Genomic DNA, 24,499 nt, shown 5'->3' on the forward strand with positions numbered 1-24,499 from the left:
AGAGTCTTCTCTTGTGTTGCTGGAAGAGGGTGTTTGCTATGACCAGTGCATTTTCTGGGCAAAACTCTATTAGTCTTTGCCCTGGTTCATTCTGCATTCCAAGACCAAATTTGCCTGTTACTCCAGGTGTTTCTTGGCTTCCTACTTTTGCATTCCAGTCCCCTATAATGAAAAGGACATCTTTTTTGGGTGTTAGTTCTAAAAGGTCTTGTAGGTCTTCATAAAGCCATTCAACTTCAGCTTCTTCAGCATTACTGGTTGGGGCATAGACTTGGATAACTGTGATATTGAATGGTTTGCCTTGGAAATGAACAGAGATCATTCTGTCATTTTGGAGATTCCATCCAAGTACTGCATTTCAGACTCTTTGTTGACCATGATGACTACTCCATTTCTTCTGAGGGATTCCTGCTCACAGTAGTAGATATAATGGATATAATGGTCATCTGAGTTAAATTCACCCATTCCAGTCCATTTTAGTTTGCTGATTCCTAGAATGTTGACCTTCACTCTTGCCATCTCGTTTGACCTCTTCCAATTTGCCTTGATTCATGGACCTGGTTCATTCCAGGTTCCTATGCAATACTGCTCTTTACAGCATTGGACCTTGCTTCTATTACCAGTCACATCCACAGCTGGGTATTGTTTTTGCTTTGGCTTCATCCCTTCATTCTTTCTGGAGTTATTTCTCCACTGATCTCCAGTAGCATATTGGGCACCTACTGACCTGGGGAGTTCCTCTTTCAGTATCTTATCATTTTGCCTTTTCATACTGTTCATGGGGTTCTCAAGGCAAGAATACTGAAGTGGCTTGCCATTCCCTTCTCCAGTGGACCACAATCTGTCAGAACTCTCCACCATGACCCATCCGTCTTGGGTTGCCCCACGGGCATGGCTTGGTTTCATTGAGTTAGACAAGGCTGTGGTCCTAGTGTGATTAGATTGACTAGTTTTCTGTGAGTATGATTTCAGTGTGTCTGCCCTCTGATGCCCTCTTGCAACACCTACCATCTTACCTGGGTTTATCTTACCTTGGGCATGGGGTATCTCTTCAAAGCTGCTCCAGCAAAGTGCAGCCACTGTTCCTTACCTTGGACAAGGGGTATCTCCATACCACGCCCTTCCTGACCTTCAATGTGGGATGGCTCCTCTAGGCCCTTCTGCGCCCGTGCAGCCACTTCTCCTTAGGTGGCTCCTCCCGGCCACCGCCCCTGGCCTCGGGCATGGGGTGGCTCCTCAGGGCCACCACCCCTGGCTTCAGGCGGGAGGTGGCTTTTCCTGGCCGCCCCTGACCTCGGACGTGGGGTGTCTCCTCCCAGCTGCCACTGACCTCAGAAGTGGGGTAGCTCCTCTAGGCCACCTCTGACCTCGGACGCAGGGTGTCTTCTCCCAGCCGCCACTGACCTCTTCCCTGCCGCTGCCCCTGACCTCAGACTTGGCTAGCTCCTCTCGGCTGTTCCTGCACTGTTGCAACCTGGCATTCTCGGCTGCTGCCCCTGCTCTCAGACGTGGGGTAGCTCCTCTTGGCTGTGCTGAGTGCGCCGGCTACACAAATGGTACTTGATAAATGTTTACTGAATGAAGAACTGGTTATATGTCCCTTTATCAATTATTTTAGGTGCTTGGATTACCCTTAACCCTTAATAGTCCTTTCCAGTAATGTCATCCTTACTTTGACGTTGTCCTAATTCTATTCTATCTGGTCTTCACATCATTTACTTTACTATAGAGACTTAGTTTTCACAAATAGAAACCAAGTAACAGACAACACTAACACTAACCATCTGAGTATGAGAGGTGCCAAGAATCATGCCTTCTTAGTAAGGATGTAAATTTTTCCAGCATTTACAGGATCCCTTGAACCAGTTAAAGTGACTCTTCCTCAAAGCATCATGTTTTCCAGAGATATAAGATGGTTCTGTTCAGTTCAGTTCAGTTCAGTCACTCAGTCGTGTCCAACTATTTGTGACCCCATGGACCGCAGCATGCCAGGCCTCCCTGTCCATCACCAACTCCTGGAGTTTACCCAAACTCATGTGCATTGAGTTGGTGATGCCATCCAACCATCTCATCCTCTGTCGTCCCCTTCTCCTCCTGCCTTCAATCCTTCCCAGCATCAGGGTCTTTTCAAATGAGTCAGCTCTTTGAATCAGATGGCCAAAGTATTGGAGTTTCAGCTTCAACATGAGTCCTTTCAATGAACACCCGGGAGTGATCTCCTTTAGGATGAACTCATTGGATCTCCTTGCAGTCCAAGGGACTCTCAAGAGTCTTTTCCATTACTACAGTTCAAAAATATAAATTCTTCTGTGCTCAGCTTTTTTTACTCAAAAATAAATGCTCCATGAATTACAAAGTACAATACAGATTTAATTTAGATAAACTTAACTTAGATTCTTTGAGCCACTGTTCACCAAATACAGTAGAGATATCCAAGAGATGCCTTTATTATCAAAGTGAAGTTTTATATGAAAAATGGTATGAACCATGTGGAGGCTTTGTTGATATTGGTTTATTTTTTAATTTAGAAAATTGCACTATGAACTAATATGTCTTAGTCTAATTTTCCTTGATAAAAGGGTATACTATTCTTTCACTGTTCATTTATTGATGTCTTCATTAAATGAAGAAATCATTACTGAGCATCTACTTGTGCCAGGCAGCAGAGTTTTATAATGTTGAAGCTCACCATGGGAATTCAGTGATAAAGTAAGACATAACCATTTAATCTAACTAATCAGACACTCTATGGAGAACTTGGGATATAAATAAGAAGAGATAGGGTTTAACTAATTTAATTGTCACCACAATTCAATAACTTAGGGCTATTAATACCCTCTTTTACAAATAGGAAACAGAAGAAGAAAGACAGAAGCTAATTTGTTCAAGGTCATGTAGCTAATATTTTGAAAGCTCAACTCAAAGCCATTGACTCCAGAATTCTTGTTCTAAAAGATGAAAATCTATTTTCTTGAATATAAATAAATACAATTTCTACCACCAAAGACTTCATAGTAGAAGAAAAGATGAACATATAAAATATTTAATACTGTTATAAGCTGGTATAAGTGTGAAAATAAAATTTTATTTGGAATTTTAAAGAAACTCAGCTTAAGAAATAATTTTATTCTTCTTCTGTGTAATAAGTAACACAGTAGTATGGAAGCTAACAAGTGTTAGTGACCTAACTGAGTTTGAGGAATAAATTAGTAAGGAGGGCAAGTATATTCTAGGAAATAAGAAACAATTATGATGAATTGTTAGATGAGTTTCCAGTCCTTTGTGAACTGGATTTCTCTACCTCTGTCTCCAATCTTCACAATTGAGGTGTGAATATCTGTTCTTGGAACATATCACCTTATAAACATTTGATGACAGGAACAGAACATAGTAACATTCATTAGATGAATTCTTTATTCACTCTTAATATGTATCATTTGCCCCCCTTCTAAACACAAATGGAATCTTTAAATTTCACATACAGTAAAGCATAATTGGGTACTTTGAAATAACATAACTCAAGATGAGAACCAACAACATTCCATTGTCAATCATCGCATTACCGAAATGCAATCATCTTGCTTTATTTTAAATATACCTTTGTGTGAAGAAGCAGCATCCCTCATAGGTACAATTATTATTTTTATTTCAGGTTATTTTCTAGTGCAAAAATCACAGATGTTAATCAACATTAAAGTAATAGTTCACTCTCATGAAACTAGTGCTTTAGAGATTACTTAGATAATGTGATAACTAGGAATACAGCCATATGTTTTATGTCCAGTCATTAGTAATGTTACTGCATTTACTTGATTTAAAACATTATATAATTATCCACTCAAATCATTTTTTTAAAAAAATATTTTTATATTAGATGAGATTGTACCTTATGTTTTCAACCTTGGATGTTATCCTATATATTTTCAATTAATCTTCAGGACAGCTGAGATTACTGAAGGTTTTTTTCGTGTGTACATCTATTTTGCTAGGCAGGCTGCTGAAACATGTAGTTTAGTAGAGATAAAAAGAAATAAAATGTGTCAACTTTCAATTTTTGTAATTGATGAAAATTAAGAGAAGTAGATGTCATGATTTAACTCCTCCCTCTTTTTTCTAATTCTAGATAGACATTTGCATTACACATTTCAAATACCAATTCTACGATTTTGCTTTCAGTTCCCACTTTATGTCAGTGACCCTCTGGTGCTGCAAATTCAGGTGGAAAAGAAAGCATGGAGATCTCCTTTCACATGGAGCTTCAGAGAAATAAAAACATACAGCCAAACAAAATAATATCATGTAGTTATGAATTCTGTGTAGACAATGAACCAGTGATGACAGATAGTGAAAACTTGGTTGATTTGGATCAATTTAGTTCTTTGGGTATGAATGGCCTCTCTGAGAAAATGGCATTTCAACTGAGATTTCCTATCTGTAAAATTTAAAAGAAAAAAAAAAAAAAAAAGAGAGAGATCATCTTTTTTCCAGTAAGAATACATTCTAAACTTGTGCTATAGCCAATGAGAGCCAATAAGACTGGACCAAGTCAATTTCTGTGAACTTGTAACACCATTCCGTTCTTACAATGCTTAGTCAAATTGACCTCTGCACTGATATTTTGGTGTAGAGCCATTATGTGGATTAATGTGGAAGCAGCGCTTGTCTATGATTGGAAGTGAAATAGAAAGGAAAAAGAAGAAATGGGTTTGGGCTTGATGGGCTTGAGTAACTGGGAGGACTTAAGAGCCACCGGGAAGAATTTAAGCTTCCTTCTTTCTTTTGTCCCTCCCATCTTTCCTTTGTTCCTTCTTTCCTTCCTTCCTTTTCTTTTCCTTCCCCTTCCTTCCCTCTTGCTCTACTCCTCTGCTTCCTTCCCCTATTTATTCTTTCTCTCCTTTCTTTCTCCTCCTTCTCCCTCTCTCTTTCTTTCTGGAAGAAAAGATTGAAATGTATTAGTTTTTGAATAATTGTATATATTCTAGTAACTTTTATCCCCCTCACCCATTTATCTCTGCCTCTGTTTTCCTTAACTCAGTGTATTCCAACATTCTCTTTTTGAAATAATCTGGCTATTCTGCCATTTTTATCCACTTATGTACTTACTAATAAATACAGATATATTAAAATTAAGAGATAAAATAGAGAAATTTCAGAGTGAAGAAGGTATTTGTGATTCATATAACTTAGCAAGTATAAAAATGCAAACTTAAAGAAAATTCCATATGAGATTGACAAGACAAATGAATAGCCATTCATATAAGAAGCTATCCATATCATCAAATAATTTTAGAAAAGATGTTCAAAATCATTGATTATTAGAGATATGCAGATTAAAACCACAAAAAGGAACTAATACAAACTCACTGAATGCTTAAAATTAAAAGACTGCCAGTTACAAATATAGAGGGTAGTTAGAATAAGGAAACCCTTAGAGTAATCTCAAGGTGCTGGTAGGATTTTTCAAATTGATATGTTTGCTTTGGGAAAGCTGTTTATCTTATCTACTAGAGTTGAAAATTATAGTGTCTGGGACTCAGTCATTTCATATTGGGGTATATATCCAACTTGAATGCATGCACAAGTAAACCAGAAGATATGCAGAACATGCACAATAACATTTTCATAGTAACCTAAAATTGAAAACAATCTGGGCTTATCTACCATTACATACATTATGATTTATTAGTATAGTGGAGTATTATACAAAATATAGATAAATAAGGGCTTCCCAGGTGCAGCTAGTGGTAAAGAATCCTCCTGCTAGTGCAAGAGATGTAAGAGTTGTTGGTTTGATCCCTGGATCAGAATGATCCCCTGGAGGAGGGGATGGCAACCCACAGCAGTGTTCTTGCCTGAAGAATCCCATGGACAGAGGAAACTGGCCACTACCTTCAACAGAGTTGTAAAGAGTCAGACACAACTGAAGTAAATTTGCATGTATAGATAAATAAACTGTAGGTGCACATCACAAAGCAAATAAAACGCACAAGCACAGTATTAAAAAATTAACCCAATAGCAAAAATATGCATTGTAAACTACATTTTATTCTATTTGAAAAACAGTCTGGATTGATTCTGCATTTTAATTGAGGTTGATCACTTAGCCATAACTATAGCTGCACCAAATTAACAGATGACCTGAACAACCTGTTTCAAACTGAGGGTTAATTGATTCATTGACCCATAAAATGAGATGTGCCCTCAAAAATGTAGCTCCAAAAAGTGAATATTAAATAGATGACCAGTATGAAAAGGTTCAAATAGTCTGAGTAGATTCAGATTTCTATTATACCTGTTCTTACATGTATTAGATTGCTAGGATTACCATAACAAAATACCGCAGACTGAGTGGCTTAAATAACAGAATTAAATTGTATTGCAGTTCTGGAAGTTAGACACCCAAGATCAATGTATCAGCAGATTTGTTTTCTTCTGCGGGCCCTTCCTTGGCTTCAAGATCACTGTCTTTTTACTATGTCCTCACACGATTTTTCCTGTGTGTTGTACATCTCTGGTACTTCTTTGTGTTTACAAATTTCCTCTTTTTATAAGGACAAAATCAGATTGGATTCTGATCCACCCTAAGGTCTCATTTGAATTCAATCACATTTTTAACAGTCCTATTTCAAAACTAATATTCTGAGATACTAGGGGATAGGGCTTCAACATGTGAATCTTATGGGACACAATTCACCTTTTGTCATCATGTCTTAAACCCATTCTATAGTCTCAAGGAATGGTATCTATGACTACTGAAAAGGAAGAAAAATAAATATAGCCTGATTTTTGGATCAATCATGGTATACTGTTCATGAAAAGGTAGTATTCCATTGCAAAGGCCAATATTGTCTTGCTGTATATTTGTTGCTGTTCAGCTACTTAGTCATGTCTGACTCTTTGTGACCCCATGGACTAGAGAACACCAGGCTTCCTGATCCTTCATAATCGCCTGGAGCTTGCTCAAACTCATGTCCGTCAAGTCGGTGATGCCATCCAACCACCTCTTCTTCTGTCATCCCCTTCTCCTCCTGCCTTCAATCTTTCCCAGCGTCAGGATCTTTTCTAATGGATCGGCTCTTCACATCAGGTGGTCCTAAGTATTGGAACTTTAGGTATAGCACCAGTCCTTCCAGTGAGTATTCAGGATCGATTTCCTTTAGGATTGACTGATTTGATCTTCTTGCAGTCCAAGGGACTCTCAAGAGTCTTCTCCAACATCACAGTTCAAAAGCATCAATTCTTCAGCGCTCAGCCTTCTTCATAGTCCAACTCTCACATCCATACATGACTACTGGAAAAACCATAGCCTTGACTAGACGGACATTTGTTGGCAAAGTAATCTGTCTGCTTTTTAATATGCTGTCTAGGTTTGTTATAGCTTTTCTTCCAAGGAGCAAGTGGTTTTCATTTCATGAGTTCAGTCCCAATCTACAGTAATTTTGGAGTCCAAGAAAATAAAGTTTGTCACTGTTTCTGTTGCTTCCCCATCTATTTGCCATGAAGTGATGGATATCATGATCTTAGTTTTCTGAATGTTGAATTTTAAGCCACCTTTTTCACTCTCCTCTTTTACTTTCATCAAGGGGCTCTTTAGTTCTTTGCTTTCTGCCGTAAGGGTGGTGTCATCTGCATATCTGAGGTTATTGATATTTCTCCAGGCAATCTTGTTTCCAGCTTGTGCTTCATCCAGCCCAGCATTTACCATGATATACTCTTCATATAAGTTAAATAATCAGGGTGACAATTTACTGCCTTGCCATACTTGCTGTACATAGATATAGAATTATATGATTGAAAAAAATGGCAGCAGAGTATGGAGATGGTGTTTCTTTCTTTAATGCCTACCCCAGAATGTATATATTTGTGGAAAAGGATCTAAATAATAATGTAAACATTAACGCTTAGCTTGTCAATGTAAATTACCCCCTTTCTCTATTCAACGGGCCTGTGTGCAGAGTAGCCTGGATTACTAGGATCACATGGCCAATGCTGAGCTCAGCAGTGCGAATTTCTGCTAACCAATTCCCAACTTCCATCACCATTGCTGAGTGCTCACCACTGCAGAGGCTAAGAAACAACTTCACATGTGGCAACAATCCATGGCCATTCTTGAATGAATATTAATCCAACAACTCTGGCAAAAGAGTTATACTGGACATTTTTTATGATGGATTTTTTGTACTTTCCTTTCATTGGAATGGACACATGTTCACAGAACAGATTTCCATTCTTTGGCTGCAGGGTTTCTGCTAGCACTAATATTCATGGATATGCAGAATAGTTTATCCATCCCACTGCAATCACAAATAAGACCTCTTCTATCAAGACAATTCATTTTACACTATGATAAAGGATTCACATAAAAAGAAATCAGTGATCTTGGACTCAACTAATTTGATAGGATAATGAAATAGCTTGCTGCATATCCAATTACCAACCACCTGGGAAATATGACACAACTTGAAGATTTATCTCAGAGGACAGTTTCAATATGCTTTAAACCAGAACCCAGAGTCTGGTGCCATCTTCATCACAGGAAGGAAATAAGGATCTATCTAGCAGTGTTTCTATCACAATTATTAAAATAAACCCTTGGTGATATTTTTTCTTCCTACATGGTAATTTTGAGCACAGTTAGTTTAGAGACATCAGTAGCCTAAAGGAATGCTTGCATTAGGGAATATAGTAATTCTGGGGCCATGTGTTCCAGGGCTATTGATTTCCTACTGAATAGGCAGATATGGGTGATACTAGCCAGGAAATCTTAATTTCCAGAAGTAAAATGAATTTCTGGTAGACATTGCAGGATAAAGGGTTGTACCTGAGATATAAAAAAATTCACTGAGAGTCTTCTAGAACTTTCTTGTACTATGATATTAGCCAGTTGATAAATAAGGCAACTCATCTCCTATAAGATTTATGAGCCCTGTTAGGTGAGGTGCTGGTGGAAAATAAAGGGACTATGTAGAGGCTGATGGAAGAAAACAATAATGGTTACCAACTTAGGCTGAAAAGCAGTTGCAGAAATGAGACAGCAGACACTGTCTGAGATGTTACTTACAATGCCCTTTATCTCCCTGCTGTTTGATGTGAAGAGCATGATGGTAGCTAACATTTTACATTTCAGGTGAATATGTCACACGACTGCATTTACATCAGGATGGTTTGATAGTTGATTGGCATTTTTATGTTTTCTGCTGTATAATTTTTTAACAGAAAAGAATAAAATAATGAATGTTATGGTGCAAAAGGGGTGTAACTTGCAGGATATTTTCCATCAACCCAAGTTCACTTTTTCTTTCACACTGACATATTTTAAGTAGGTCAAAAGGCCTCCTTGTTTTTTGTTCTCTGGTGGCTGATGACCAAGAAAGTGTACCAGACAGATGATAAAGAAAAGAAGGTGAGTGAGGCTGGCAGATTTATTGCTTCAGGTCCCTGTGAGAGTTTATGACATTCTGGTGGTATCTTCTTACAAAAGAGCGTTGCTTATATAGGTGTCTCTCTTTGTGTAGTTCTCTCTTTGGGTTCTGGTAGCATTTCTCCCTTCATTCTCCTTGCTCCTTTGGATTTCTGGTAGTTAAAGTTTCCCACTGATAATAGTTCCAGGAAACTACCCTGTTCATACAGTCATAATTTGGCCATTTATTAACCTCTTTTAAAACTAACATGTTCTATTGGTTCTTGTGATGGATTCAGGTATTAGAAATAAATATATTAATAAATTATTTATAAAATAATTAGTTTCATATTAATGTGCTCATATGAAGTCAACTAACATCTCAAAAAACTTGGAATTTTCTTCCATTGGCATATATTACTTTTATGTGACACATAAAGTTATTATTCATAGGCAGATTGGCTACCAAAAGACTACTAATGCACAAAAGAATCAGGCAAAGAAAAAAGTGCCAGTTGGGCAGAGGAAATTTAGCAACTAATGGCACTTCGCCAAGCAAGAACCAGATGTTTAACTATAACTGTCAACAAAACATGAATAGAAAAAGAAACAGCATTGTATGAAAGTTTTAGTTTAGAAAGTACAAAATCTGAAACTTGACATAAACACCAAGATGGAATAGAACATGTGTAGTGGAATCAGTCACGTTTTTTGTGATGTTTCTAAAGAATAGACGATCCTTTTTTATAATTCAAAGGCAAATTCAAAGTCAATGAAGTTGACAGCTCACAAGATTTTTCAACAGTTTAGAATAAAACTCCTGGCAAGCAGTGAGAGCAAAGTTCACTGACATGGCTAGACTATATTAACATAGCCACTAACATAAACATAGTCAAAACATTAACATTGGAACAAATGTGAACGTTAAATGGACACAGAATCCAAAAAGCAGTGTCCTAGTTTGTAGAGCTTAATCAAAACTACTGATCTAGAAAGACTCTTAAATGAAAACAGTCTTTTGCCAGATAATTAATATCTTTCACCAGTGAGATTATTCAATAAATTGAAAAATAAAATCTTTTATACAAAAACTGTCTGTTCAAAGATTATTCTATGCTCAATTTACAGGTCATTTCATGAGCAAATGGATAAAACTTTTTCCTCTTGGCCACATAGCATGTGCCTGTTATGCTTTCATGGATATTGAATAGGATCTACAATATGGTTGTTCCTCAAAAGGCAAAATATTATATTTGGTAATGTAACCATGCCAAATATGCAGCAGCAATCTTATAAAGATAGCTAGGTTATTTATTATACTGATATGTAATACTCTTTGATTTGTTGGAATATTTTCTTCATCGTTTTGAGCATTTCCAAAAATAAATATTATTAAAGTGAGTGTAAATGTGGATATGTGTAACCAAGGGCTAAACATGCATTTTATGTGATAATTTCTGAGAATGTAAAATCAAAGAATTGGTATACTTTAATGATTATTACACATTCCAAACTCACAGGTATGATTTCACAGCATTGTCTCTGGTAATAACCTATGCTACGCTTACAGTCTACTCCCTAACAGATGGTGGAACAGATAGTTTTATTTCCCCATGGCTACACACTAGGCTTTTAGAAGTGTAAGAGTGAATTTTTAAAAGAAATACAAACTTCCAAACCTCTTCTCATGCATAAACATTTGTTTGAGTTTAAATTATCCAGTTAAAATGGTAGTGTGATATTTTTTGGTAAAACATTGTTAGCAGTTTTAATGTTTATATAGGTATGCACTTGAAGTCTAAGGGGATTTTTTCCATTCTGTTTAAAATGTAGTTAAGTGTAAGAAGTTAAAAAAAAAAAAAAAGGCCTAGTATTATTTAAATCAACAAGCTAAGTTTTATATCTGGGCTATTCATATAAGCATAGAATATTTTTAAAAGACAATGAAGACAACAAATCCCATCATTTTGTTCTATAAATGTGAGAATTGAGGCTCAGAGTAGAAGTGACATGTTAAGAACACACTGCTAATTAACAACAACATGTCACCAAGTATAAATATCTTATTTTCCATAATGGTTTCACCAATTTATAGCCCAACTAAAATTATATGTTTTCTCTTTTCTTCATGACCCCATTAATGGTTTTTGTCTTTTTCATAGTAGTATTTATATTGTTTTTATTACAGTATATTTGCTTTACACTGCTGTGTCATTTTCTGCTGTACAGCAAAGTGGGTCAGCCATCAGTTGAGTCACTGAGTCACATCCGACTCTTTGCGACCCCATGGACTGCAGCATGCCAGGTCTCCCTGTCCATCACCAACTCCTGGAGTTTATGCAAACTCATGTCCACTGAGTCGATGATGCCATCCAACTATCTCATCTTCTGTCATTCCCTTCTCCTCCTGCCTTCAATCTTTCCCAGCATCATGGTCTTTTCAGATGAGTCAGTTCTTCGTATCAGGTGGCCAAAGTATTGGAGTTTCAGTTTCAGCATCCAGTCCTTCCAGTGAATATTCAGCACTGATTTCCTTTAGGACTGACTGGTTTGATCTTGCAGTCCAAGGGACTCTCAAGAGTCTTCTCCAGCATCACAGTTCAAAAGCATCAATTCTTTGGTGTTCAGCTTTCTCTATAGTCCATTCTCAAATCCATACATGACTACTGGAAAAACCATAGATTTGACTAGATGAACCTTTGTTGGCAAAGTAATGTCTCAACTTTTTAATATGTTGTCTAGGTTTGTCATAGCTTTTCTTCCAAAGAGGAAGCATCTTTTAATTTCATGGCTGCAGTCACCATCCACAGTTATTTTGGAGCCCAAGAAAATAAATTTTGTCACTGTTTCCATTGTTTCCCCAAGCTCCCACTCACCACAACTAGAGAAAAGCCCACACAGCAACAGAGACCCAGCACAGTCAAAAATAAAGAATAAAATTATTTTAAAAAGAACACAGGAAAAAAAGATGACAGGCCTTTATTAACAAGATGAAGTCATAGGAAATTGACTGTGGTCTTGCTGGCAGACTGTCTCTATTGCCTTCTCTATTCATACACTTCAAAGAAGCTTGATGGGCTACAGAGGCTCACATAGCCAAAAAACAAACAAAAACAAAACAATAAAATAAAACTGAGACTGGTCTCCAGCCAAAAACCAACAAAGAATTGAGGGATTCTGTTCCACTGCCCTGATGACTGAATTCTGCCAGTAGTCACAAGAGCTTGGAAGCAGAGCCTCTGCAAATTGAATGTTCAGAAGACATCCTGTCAGAGACCCTGAGGAGAGGGCCCAGTGAAGCCACTGCCAGATTCCTGACCTATAGAAAGGGTGACCTAAAAAACACACTGTGTTTAAAGCACCAAGTTTGTGGTAATTTGTTATGCAAGATCCACCATAAATATAACAAATATTTAATAAATAGTGAATATCACATCCAATCAGTCAGTATTGATTGGTCAGTACTAACTTGAAAATGGTTTATCTCATATGAAATAAAGAAATAATCATTAAATCTAAGAAAAATTGTAAAGATTCTTCAGACATTTGTTATTTTCTCTGTATATGTCCAAATTATCTTACACTACAGTCCTTAGTCTCCATAGCTAGTTCTTTACTTTTACCTTGAGCTTGGACAGTTGCAAATTTTGTGATTAACTGTCTCATGGGGTAACACTATGATTATGATATTTTCCAAGAAACACAGGAGCATTGGATGGCAGTGGGAGACAGTTCTTGTTTTCAATATTCATCTTAAGGTAACATGATTAGGGTCTCCCTTCTTCCTGGGTGTTGATTTTACTTTAACCAATTCTTTATATAGCAGCAATGGAATAGTATCAGTTGTCATTTCCCCGTCATTTTGGCTCTATATTTCTACTAATTTAGCCATTTGCAAAAAGATCGTACGAATAATTTGTGTCATATGCCACAAAATTTTCACTACCTTAAAACTTTGGATATATTGGCAGCATCCCAGCATAAAGATATTGTAAGTACCTCCCTGTTTATCATATTTTAAATCTAATAAAACTTTTCTCATATTTAATGATGGGGGCCATCACATTAAATGAGCTTTCCACATGGCTCACTGGTAAAATATCTGCTTGCTAACGCAGGAGACACAGGAGACATGGATATGATGCCTGTGTCAGGAGGAAGAGGAGGAGGAGGAGGAAATGACAACCCACTCCAGTATTCTTGCCTAGAAAATCACATACACAGAGGAGCTTGATGAGCTACAGTCCATTAGGTCGCAAAGAGTGAGACAAGACAGAGCAAACACACAACAACATTGCATCAACTATCACCACTGTTAACAACTTGCATGTTTCATAGTCACTAATCTGATATCATTTACTTCTGTGTTAGGGATTCATATAAGTATCCAAAAGATACTTGATATAAAATTTCAGATGTGCTTTCTCCTCAGAAGAAAAGCTATGACAAACTTTGATAGTATGTTAAAAAGCAAAGACCACTTCACTGACACAGATGCATATAGTAAAGTTATGGTCTTTCTAGTAGTCATGTACGGATGTGAGAGTTGGGCCATAAAGAAGGCTGAGCACCAAAGAACTGATGCTTTCAAAATGTGGTGCTGGAGAAGACCCTTGAGAGTCTCTTGGGCAGCAAGGAGATCAAAGCAGTCAGTCCTAAAGGAAATCAACCCTGAATATTCATTGGAAGGACTGATGCTGAAGCTCCAATACTTTGGCCACTTGATGTGAAGAGCCAGCTTATTGGAAAAGACCCTGAGGCTGAGAAATTTTGAGGACAAGAGAAGAGGGCAACAAAGATGAGATGACTTGATGGACATGAGTTTGAAATAGTTCTGGGAGAAAGTGAAGGAGAGGGAAGCCTGGCATACTGTAGTTCATGGGGCCACAAAGAGTCAGACACAACTTAGCAACTGAACAAAAACAACATAATTTGAACTATATTTCAAATTCAGCTTCCAGGCTTATCTATGACAAGACAAACATTTGATTGAAAGTGATGAGCTAGAAGATGGAGATAATCTCAACATCCAGAAGCTATCACTTAAAATCATCACTCATCTTTTTTATTGTGCTTGTTATATAATCTCTCTGAGTACATACTAACTACACTTTTCCTAGTTCAGCTTTACATCATCAGTTAGAAAGTTCAGAATAATCAATTCCAGTAATCAAGTGCAAAATGAATGCTCCATCTTTACATTAATTTGATATTTTGCAGAGCAGTTTTACAAGAAGGTAGATCAATGGTTATAATATCAAGCTTCTCTCTACTATTCTAAAATGGAAGAGGGAACAAGAACAAAGACAAATAAGATTTAATGTAATAGTCATCATAAAATGCAAAACGATAAAATGTTCTGTCATCTATAATTTTTTTTCAAATGAAAATGTGTTTAGTAAGTAGGAATAGGAACTAATAGAAATAACAAGTCATGTCCAAAAGATCAGTAGAAATTTATTGTATCTCTGCTATTCACTTATCACCTTGCTAAATTAAGTGAGAAAATATGAAAATGCAAATTCAAAAAATTACTTTTTCAATACTTATAAGATTATAAGTTTATGTTTATTCTTGTTTATAGGACTTAGACTCTTTTTTATCAAAGCACTTTATAAGAAGCAAGAAATATAAGCATACCATAAAAGCATTGAAAGAAAGTGAGAGTGAAGTCATTCAGTCATATCCGACTCTTTGCTACCCGTGGACTGTAGCCCACCAAGTTCCTCCATCCATGGGATTCTCCAGGCAAGAATACTGGAGTGGGTTGCCATTTCCTTCTCCAGGGGATCTTCCTGACCCAGGGATCAAACCCAGGTCTCCCACATTGCAGGCAGATGATTTAACCTCTGCACCACCAGGGAAGTCCTTATAAAAGCATTAGCACAATTGAAATTTCTCAGATGCAATACACAAAATAGAACAAATAGAACAAATAATAAAATGATAGCCACATATTTTGATCTAATGGCTTCTCCAGGTAACACTGCACCTTTAGAATGGGAAGCACTGTTTGTAATTAGCATCTCCATCAGCCTAGGGCTAAAACAGAAGCAGCAAAACACACTATGAAAAATGTTATCCCTTTATCCAAAGTTTAGCCCATAATAATGGAGACTAAATTGGCTGAATCCATAGATAATGTCATTGGTATTTTAGCTATGTTAGCTACATTCAGCCAATATAGTCAACATAATAAGGGCTAAGCTTTGGAAAATGGGATAACATTTTTCATAGTGTGTTTTGCTGCTTCTGTTTTAGCCCTAGGCTGATGGAGATGCTAATCACAAACATTACTGATCAGGAGGAAACTGTTTATTTTGTTATTTTGTTGTTGTTTTGGCTTAAACAACAAATATTTATTTCTCACAGCATTGGTGGCTGCGTAGTTCAATATCAAGGAGCTGGCTAACTCAGTTACTGACAAGAGGTCCTTTTCTGGCTTGCAGAAGACCACCTTCTCACCGCATCCTCACGTGATAGAGATGGAGCTAGAGAACAAGCTGTCTTGTGTCTCTACTTACAAAGGCATTAATCTCAACTTGAGGGTTCCATCCTCATGACCTCATGTAATCCTGATTACCTCTCATAAGCCCCATCTCTCAATGATTTGGGCTTCAATGTACACATTTTGGAGAGACATTATTCAGTCCATAGCAGTATTTTAAAAATTGCAAGTTTACTGAGGTTACTAAGCTATGAAGAAGTCTGAGAAATAAAGTGATTTTTCTTTAGATTTTTCAACCTTTGGAATAAGAAAGATGTATTGAAAGGGGGTTGGGAGATGCCGGCATGATACGGGTGGGCATCTCCTGAATGCTGCATTAGAGATTTCATGAAAGTTGATTTCCCCAACCATGGACACCATCACCATCCATCACCAAAAGGAGCCTATACTGATCCTGTTTTGAGGTTCTTGCAGACTCTTCATCAGTATCTATTAACAACCAGAAAACAAATTTGAGATTACCCTCAACATAGGGCACCATGACTTGTTTTCCCATTTGATATACTATTGTAGCTTTTCTCATGTTCTTAAACATGCACCTCATCAATTTTAATAGCTCCCTGATATTTTGCAGTCTGGATAAGACATCATTTATTTAACTTTATGCCTATGGTTGGGATTTTTAAGTACATTTGTAAATGGTTCCCAATTTTCCTCATTAGAAACACAATTATAAAGAGAATTTCAGAAGTTAAATCTAACAATAAATGATGGAGAGAAAAACTGCTCAAAAAGTTTTAAAGGCTTTGAATAAACATTACTAATTGCCTCAGGAAAACTATCAAATTATACCCATGTGAAGTATTAGAGAGTGCTTAATTACCCAGGTATTCAACATCATTATATATTATCATTAAATTTTCCTCAATAGTGAAAAATCTCACCCTGTCACAGTTTTTTTTTTAATTGAGATGTAACTGATGTATAACATTGTGCAAATTTAAAGTGTATAATATGTTCATTTATATATTGCAGTATTATCGGCTTACCATTAGCTCACACTTTTATCACCTCATGTAATTATCATTTGTGTGAATGTGCTAAGAACATGTAAGATCTAGTCTCTTAGCAACTTTGAAATTTATGATGTAGTATTGGTGACTATAATCATCACGTTGTACATTAAATCTCCAGAATCTATTTATCTTCTAACTGAAAGTTTATACCCTTTGACCAACATCTAGTTTTGGAAGCTTGTTTTTATTTATTTATTTTATTTCTTTGCAAGGTCATTCAAGACTTGGGCTTTCTGGGTGGCTCAGATGCTAAAGAATCTGCCTGCAACGCAGGAGACCCAGGTTTAATTCCTGGGTTGGGAAAAATCCCTTGGGGAAGGGAATGGCTTCCTACTCAAGTATTCTTGCCTAGAGAAATCCACGGACAGAGGAGCCTGGTGGACTACATTCCATGGGGTCACAAAGAGTAAGGATCACAGCATGAAGATGATATAAAGTTGGTAATTAGCACATTTTAAGCTCTAAACCTCAAACTAAAACAATAATTCACAGATGTCACATGAGGATAATCTATCCACGAGAGAGAAAAACTAACGAGACTATTTATACCGACATGGGTTTACATATTTTAAATAATATTACGCTATTAAATCATCACGAGATGTTTGCATACTTGACATGTTCTAAGTAATTTACGTGTTTTCAACTAGTAATTCCAACAATTGCATAAGACAGGTAAATCAGTATTCCCTAGATAAGTAACATGGACAAACTCCCTCAGCTTAGATTTGAACACAATCTATTTAAAGCTCCAGAGCTCATGCTCTTGCATGGCAGTAGGGGGAGAAGTGATTGTCATTTGAGCATTAGATGTCAGAGACAATGATAGTCTTTTTACAACTAGTAAACTATTAACAAAATACTAATTCTAATGATTGGTTTTATAGCATAATAAACACACTTTCCCACACACATTATAACATAGAACATACATAGAAAATAATTTGATGAAAAATTCTAAGATGCATTTTTGTTTATACTTTGTTTTCATTGATTAATAAAACATTATTCTTAAGATCATTGCAAAACAATATAAAACAAAACAATAAAAAGACACAGCACCTAATAGTTACTTGCAACATTGGAGTAGTCAGTAGATGAGAGATAAGGATAATGTGCACAGAAACCAGTTCACTGAGCATTAACAAGTTTCTTATGTGTATAAATTCCAAAAATCTATTTCTATTGTGGTATATTTTTATGGGAATGTTTTTATGTGTTTTACATTACTTAGATTTTTAATAATTTTTTATTCTTAAAATCTATTCCTAGGCAAAGGGCTACATTTTGTATTTTTAATCAAAATTATCTATGAAAAAGATATTGCAAATTAAGCCTAATTTTTCATATAATTTTACCAATATATTTTTTATAACTACATGAGTTTATTACAGATACCACAATAGAGACCAATTCATATCAGAGCTGTTGAAATGTGAATCGACTGTATTTTAATGATGAAATAATAGTGAGGACAATGTTTTGTATACTTTCCCTTTCACAGAGGTTACCATTTTAACTGTGACTCTTATCAGATTTTGATTTATTGCTTTATCCATTCTTGCAGCTAATGGGGAACAAATTACTTATTACTCATGGAAGACACTAACTACCTGGTGTTGCAGAAAAAGAGAATATTACAATTTACATTTAAATGAGATTTGAAATGTTAATGAACATATCTAGTATTCTAATTATCTCTAAAAATACTTTAAATTAAGGTGAACTTTTGTAGATGGATCATTCCTTGAGACTTACTCTAGAGTACCCGTTCCTTGATAGCATGAGAACTGTATAATATACATATTATATAAATATGTGTATTGTTATAAGGTAAAAATATACACTAAATAGCTGTGATTATTATTAATAAATATATAATTTACTATAATAAATAAGCATAATGACATAATTTTTTAAAAAATATAAAATTATCTTATGAGAGTATATTTGAGTCTTTATTTTCATTCATTTATTTTCTTCTGGCTATAAACATTGAAATATCACTGGTTGAAAACAGATGTTAAGATAAAAATGTCCAATACAGCAAGGATATTTGCCTTTTACTTGAGCACAGTATTTTCTGTAATGTGTAAATTTCTTTGTAAGCAGCAAATAACAACATGGAAAAGAGGTAATGTGTGCTTTTTCATCAGTTCACTATGCTTTGGGCTACCAACAAACATGAGTTCAAAATCAAATCTTTCATTCTACTAAATACAGTGACTCAAGAAAACAAATACCTCATTTATTCTTTTCATATTCTAGCTTAAAGATCTTCACTGGTCTACAACAGGTCAATATATTCTTCTCCTAAAAGTAGGCAATTTTCTTAAGTAATGTATTGAAGTAATGCTGAAAATTCTCCAAGCCAGGCTTCAGCAATACGTGAACCGTGAACTCCCTGATGTTCAAGCTGGTTTTAGGAAAGGCAGAGGAACCAGACATCAAAGTGCCAACATCCACCGGATCATGGTAAAAGCAGGAGAGTTCCAGAAAAACATCTATTTTTGCTTTATTGACTATGCCAAAGCCTTTGACTGCATGGATCACAATAAACTGTGGAAAATTCTGAAAGAGATGGGAATACCAGACCACCTGACCTGCCTCTTGAGAAGCCTATATGCAGGTCAGAAAGCAACAGTTAGAACTGGACATGGAACAACAGACTGGTTCCAAATAGGAAAAGGAGTACATCAAGGCTGTATATTGTCACCCTGCTTATTTAACTTATATGCAAAGTACATCATGAGAAACGCTGGACTGGAAGAAACACAAGCTGGAATCAAGATTGCCAGGAGAAATATCAAGAACCTCAGATATGCAGATGACACCACCCTTATAGCAGAAAGTGAAGAGGAACTAAAAACCCTCTTGATGAAAGTGAAAGAGGAGAGTAAAAAGTTGGCTTAAAGCTCAACATTCAGAAAACAAAGAGCATGGCATCTGGTCCCATCACTTCATGGGAAATAGATGGGGAAACACTGGAAACAATGTCAGACTTTATTTTTTTGGGCTCCAAAATCACTGCAGATGGTGATTGCAGCCTTGAAATTAAAAGATGCTTACTCCTTGGAAGGAGAGTTATGACCAACCTAGATAGCATATTGAAAAGCAGAGACATTGACAACAAAGGTCCATCTAGTCAAGGCTATGGTTTTTCCAGTAGTCATGTATGGATGTGAGAGTTGGACCGTGGAGAGAGCTGAGCGCCACAGAATTGATGCTTTTGAACTGTGGTGTTGGAGAAGACTCTTGAGAGTCCCTTGGACTGCAAGGAGATCCAACCAGTGCATTCTAAAGGAGATCAGTCCTGGGTGTTCATTGGAAGGAGTGATGCTAAAGGTGAAACTCCAGCATGTTGGCCACCTCATGCGAAGAGTTGACTCATTGGAAAAGACTCTGATGCTGGGAGGGATTGGGGGCAGGAGGAGAAGGGGATGACCGAGGATGAGATGGCTGGATGGCATCACCGACTTGATGGATGTGAGTTTGAGTGAACTCCCGGAGTTGGTGATGGACAGGGAGGCCTGGCGTGCTGCAATTCATGAGGTCGCAAAGAGTTGGACAAGACTGAGCGACTGAACTGAACTGAATGTATTGAATGAACCATCCCAAATACTGGAGAATTTCCAGGATACAAGAACTTACACAGTGATTGAAAAAGAGAGGCCATAAGTACTCAAGAGAAGCTAATACAACATTTGAAAGAAATTAGATAGAGCAATAAACCTAAAGGAATCTACATGATATGTAGAAAATAACAGTGAGGGTAAGGTTGGCAGAAACAAAAACTTAATACACCAAGATATCAAAGTTATTATTTGTTTTGCATGATTTTGAGAATAAAACTTGCAGTGGATTGAAGATATTGGTTACAATGCCTGACTCTGCACAATAAGATTTCATGGTATTTGTTTTCATGAACAGACATATGAATAGCTTCCTTTTCATTGATGGAGAAAATAGGCACAACAAACACTGGATTCAGATTTTAAATCAGAGCAAAGAAGGAAAAGAAAGTGAACCGGAGTCATCAAGATTCCCTGATGCTACAAAACCTCATCCAAAGCATGCTAATGTCCTTTTTTATTAGTTTGTTCAGGCTTCTATAACAAAATGCCATAGACTGAGTGGCTTAAATCTGAAGCCCTTACTTCTCATAGTCCTGGAGAATAGAAAGTCCAAGATCAGAATGCAAGTGTTGTGACATCCTGGTGAAAACTTCTTCCTCACTTATAGAAGGCTGCCTTCTTGTTAAATTCTCATATTTCACAGAGAGAGAGAGAGAGAGAGAGAGAGAGAGGATAAGGAGGGAATGGCTGAGAGTTAATAAGCTCTGATCTCTTACTATAAGGGCACTAATCCCATCATCAATAGGCCCCAGCCTCAAAATTTCATCTAAACATAATTATTTCTCAAAGAACCCATCTCCAAATACCTTACATTGGTGGTTAAAGCATCAACATATAAGTTTTGGAGGAAGGCAATTAAGTCCATAGCATTCCATCCCTGACTACACCCCACCTCCCACCCCAAATTCATGTTCTTAAATACAAAACATATACATTCCAACAGCCTCATAGTCTTAACTCAATGTATCATCAACTCTAAAATTTAAAGTCCAAAGTCTCTTCTGAATATCATCCAAATCAAGTATAGGTAAGACTCTAGGTACATTTCATCTTGAGGTAAAATTACTCTCCCACTGAAAACCCGTGAAACTAGAGAAGTTATATGATTCCAAAATACAATGATGAGACAGGCACAGGATAGACAGTCCCATTCCAAAGGGAGAAAAAGGAAAGAGAGAAGAGGTGATGGGTCCCAAGAGAATTTAAAACCTAGCAAGGAAAATTCCACTTGGTATTAAGGCATGGGATTAATTTCTCTTGGTTCCATGATCTCCCCTTTGAGACCACTGAAGTGGCAACCAGCCCAAGGAAGCTAGAGAGGCAGAGCTCCACCATTTGAAACTGAGGAGTAACTAGTTATGCTTCCTGGGCCTGTGGCAGAAATAGCAGTTCCAATGATCTCTGAATTACCTTGGCATCATTCTTCCTTTTCTTGAGGAATTGTGCCTGCACTCACAGTAGAATAGTTTCATGTCCTGTCTTGTAGAGTTTAACAAGTCTGACAGCCTTCCACCATTCAGCCCCACCTGATGTGTTGCTTTCCATTCAAACTGGCAGCTTCAGTGCTGGTATAAACTCATCTCTATTCCAAGCCTCTGCTAAAATGGTTGATTAAGTTTATGAATGGCATCCACTATCTCTTTAGGAAATGGACACAGAGTCATTTTTCAGTGTCTCTTCAATACAAACTTTCTCACATTTTGCAATATGAATAGGCTGGTTCTTTTGGTTTTAATTTATTTAATTTAATTTATATCTCTCCAACCACAACAAACTCGGGAAAATTCTGAAAGAGATGGGAAGACCAGACCACCTGACCTGCCTCTTGAGAAACCTATATGCAGGTCAAGAAGCAACAGTTAGAACTAAACATGAACCAACAGACTGGTTCCAAATAAAGAAAGAAGTATGTCAAGGCTGTATATTGTCACCCTGCTTATTTAACTTGTATGCAGAGTACATCATGAGAAATGCTGGGCTGGATGAGGCATAAGCTGCAATCAAGATTGTTGAGAGAAGTATCTGTAATCTCAGATATGCAGATGATACTACTCTTATGGCAGAAAGTGAAGAAGAACTAAAGAGACTCTTGATGAAAGTAATAGAGGGGAGTATAAAAGCTGGCTTAAAGCTCAACATTTAGAATACTAAGATCATGGCATCTGGTCCCATCATTTCACAGCAAATAGATGGGGAAACAGTGGAAACAGTGACAGACTTTATTTTGGGGGCCTCCAAAATCATTGCATATGGTGACTGCAGCCATGAAATTAAAAGATGCTTGCTCTTTGGAAGATAAGTTATGACCAACCTAGACAGCATATTAAAAAGCAGAGATATTATTTTGCCAACAAAGTTCTGTCTAGTAAAGGCTATGGCTTTCCCAGGAGTATTGTATGGATGTGAGAGTTGGACTATACAGAAAGCTGAGCACTGAAGAATTGATGCTTTTGAACTGTGGGGTTAGAGAAGACTTTTGAAAGTTGGACTGCAAGAAGATCCAACCACTCCATCCTAAAGGAAATCAGTCCTGAATATTCATTGGAAGGACTGATGATAAAGCTGAAATTCTAATACTTTGGCCACCTAATGTGAAGAACTGACTCATTTGAAAAGACCCTGATGCTGGGAAAGATTGAAAGCAGGAGGAGAAGGAGATGGCAGGATGAGAAGGTTGGATGGCATCTCCAACTCGATGGACATGAGTCTGAGTAAGCTCCAGGAGTTGGTGATGGACAGGGAGACCTGGCATGCTGCAGTCCATGGGGTTGCAAAGAGTCAGACATGACTGAGTGACTGAACTGAAATGAACTGTTTTATTGAACATTTTACCATAAGCAATCAGTAGAAATCAAGTTGTTTCTTCAACACTTGCTTAGAAATCTCTTCAATTATCCAAATTCATCCCTTGAAAATTTTACCTTACACAAAAATCAAAACTCAGTACAACCAAGTTCTTTGGTGCTTATAACAAGAATTATGCTTGCTCCAGGTTCCAATAACATATTATTCATTTCTACCTAAAATCTCACCAGAATGGCCATATCTCTATCAATGTTTTTTCATAATTATTTCATCCTCTACCCATTACCTAGCTTCAAAGCCATGTCTACATTGTTAGTTATTTGTTATAGCAGCATCCCACTTGTGGTACCAAGCCCTGTCTTAGCTCAGACTGCTATAACAAGATGTCATGTATAGTTATGTCTTAAATAACAAACTTTTTTTTTTTCTTACAGATATGGAAGTTGGAAGTCTGGGATTAAAAGGTGCCAGTATGGGTTCTTGATAAGGGCCTTCTTCCTGGCTTGCAGATGACCATCTCCTTACTGAATCTTCACAAGACAGAGAGAACATGTAAGATCTCTGCTTACACAGCGTGAATCCCACTACAAAAACTCCACCCTCATGACTTAATCTAAACCTAATTATCTCCCAAAGGCCTTACCTCCAATTACCAGCCTTTTGGAAATTAGGGCATCAACATATGAATTTGGGGAGCATATAGCATTGTGTCCATAACATCTTCCTTCCATCTTTTTGCCATAATGGGATTCACATCTTAATGTCATCCACCTCAACCTAGGAAACTTCAGGTCTTTCATTGAGGTTTTGTCCTATGTTTGCTGTAGCACTTTCTTTATTAAGATATCAAGATATTTAATATTGGTAGAAAGTGTTCCCTGGCTAATATAAAGACTGGACAGGAATGTGTCAGGTTCTGGGTGTCAATGCTGTCTTTAGCACTAAGCTGCTGCAAAATAAATAAATAAATAAATCGAGAGATTTTAGGAACACATATTCAGTATTCCTAAACACTTTAAACAGGATTTACAAATAAAAGAAAAAAAAAAAAAAAGAAAGATCCAAATGAACTCAGCTTTCTAATCAGCAAACTAAAACTTATTCATCAAACTACATTCTATTTTACTTAATATAT

This window comes from Budorcas taxicolor, chromosome 20, assembly GCF_023091745.1.
Source record: "Budorcas taxicolor isolate Tak-1 chromosome 20, Takin1.1, whole genome shotgun sequence".
Lineage (NCBI taxonomy): Eukaryota > Metazoa > Chordata > Mammalia > Artiodactyla > Bovidae > Budorcas > Budorcas taxicolor.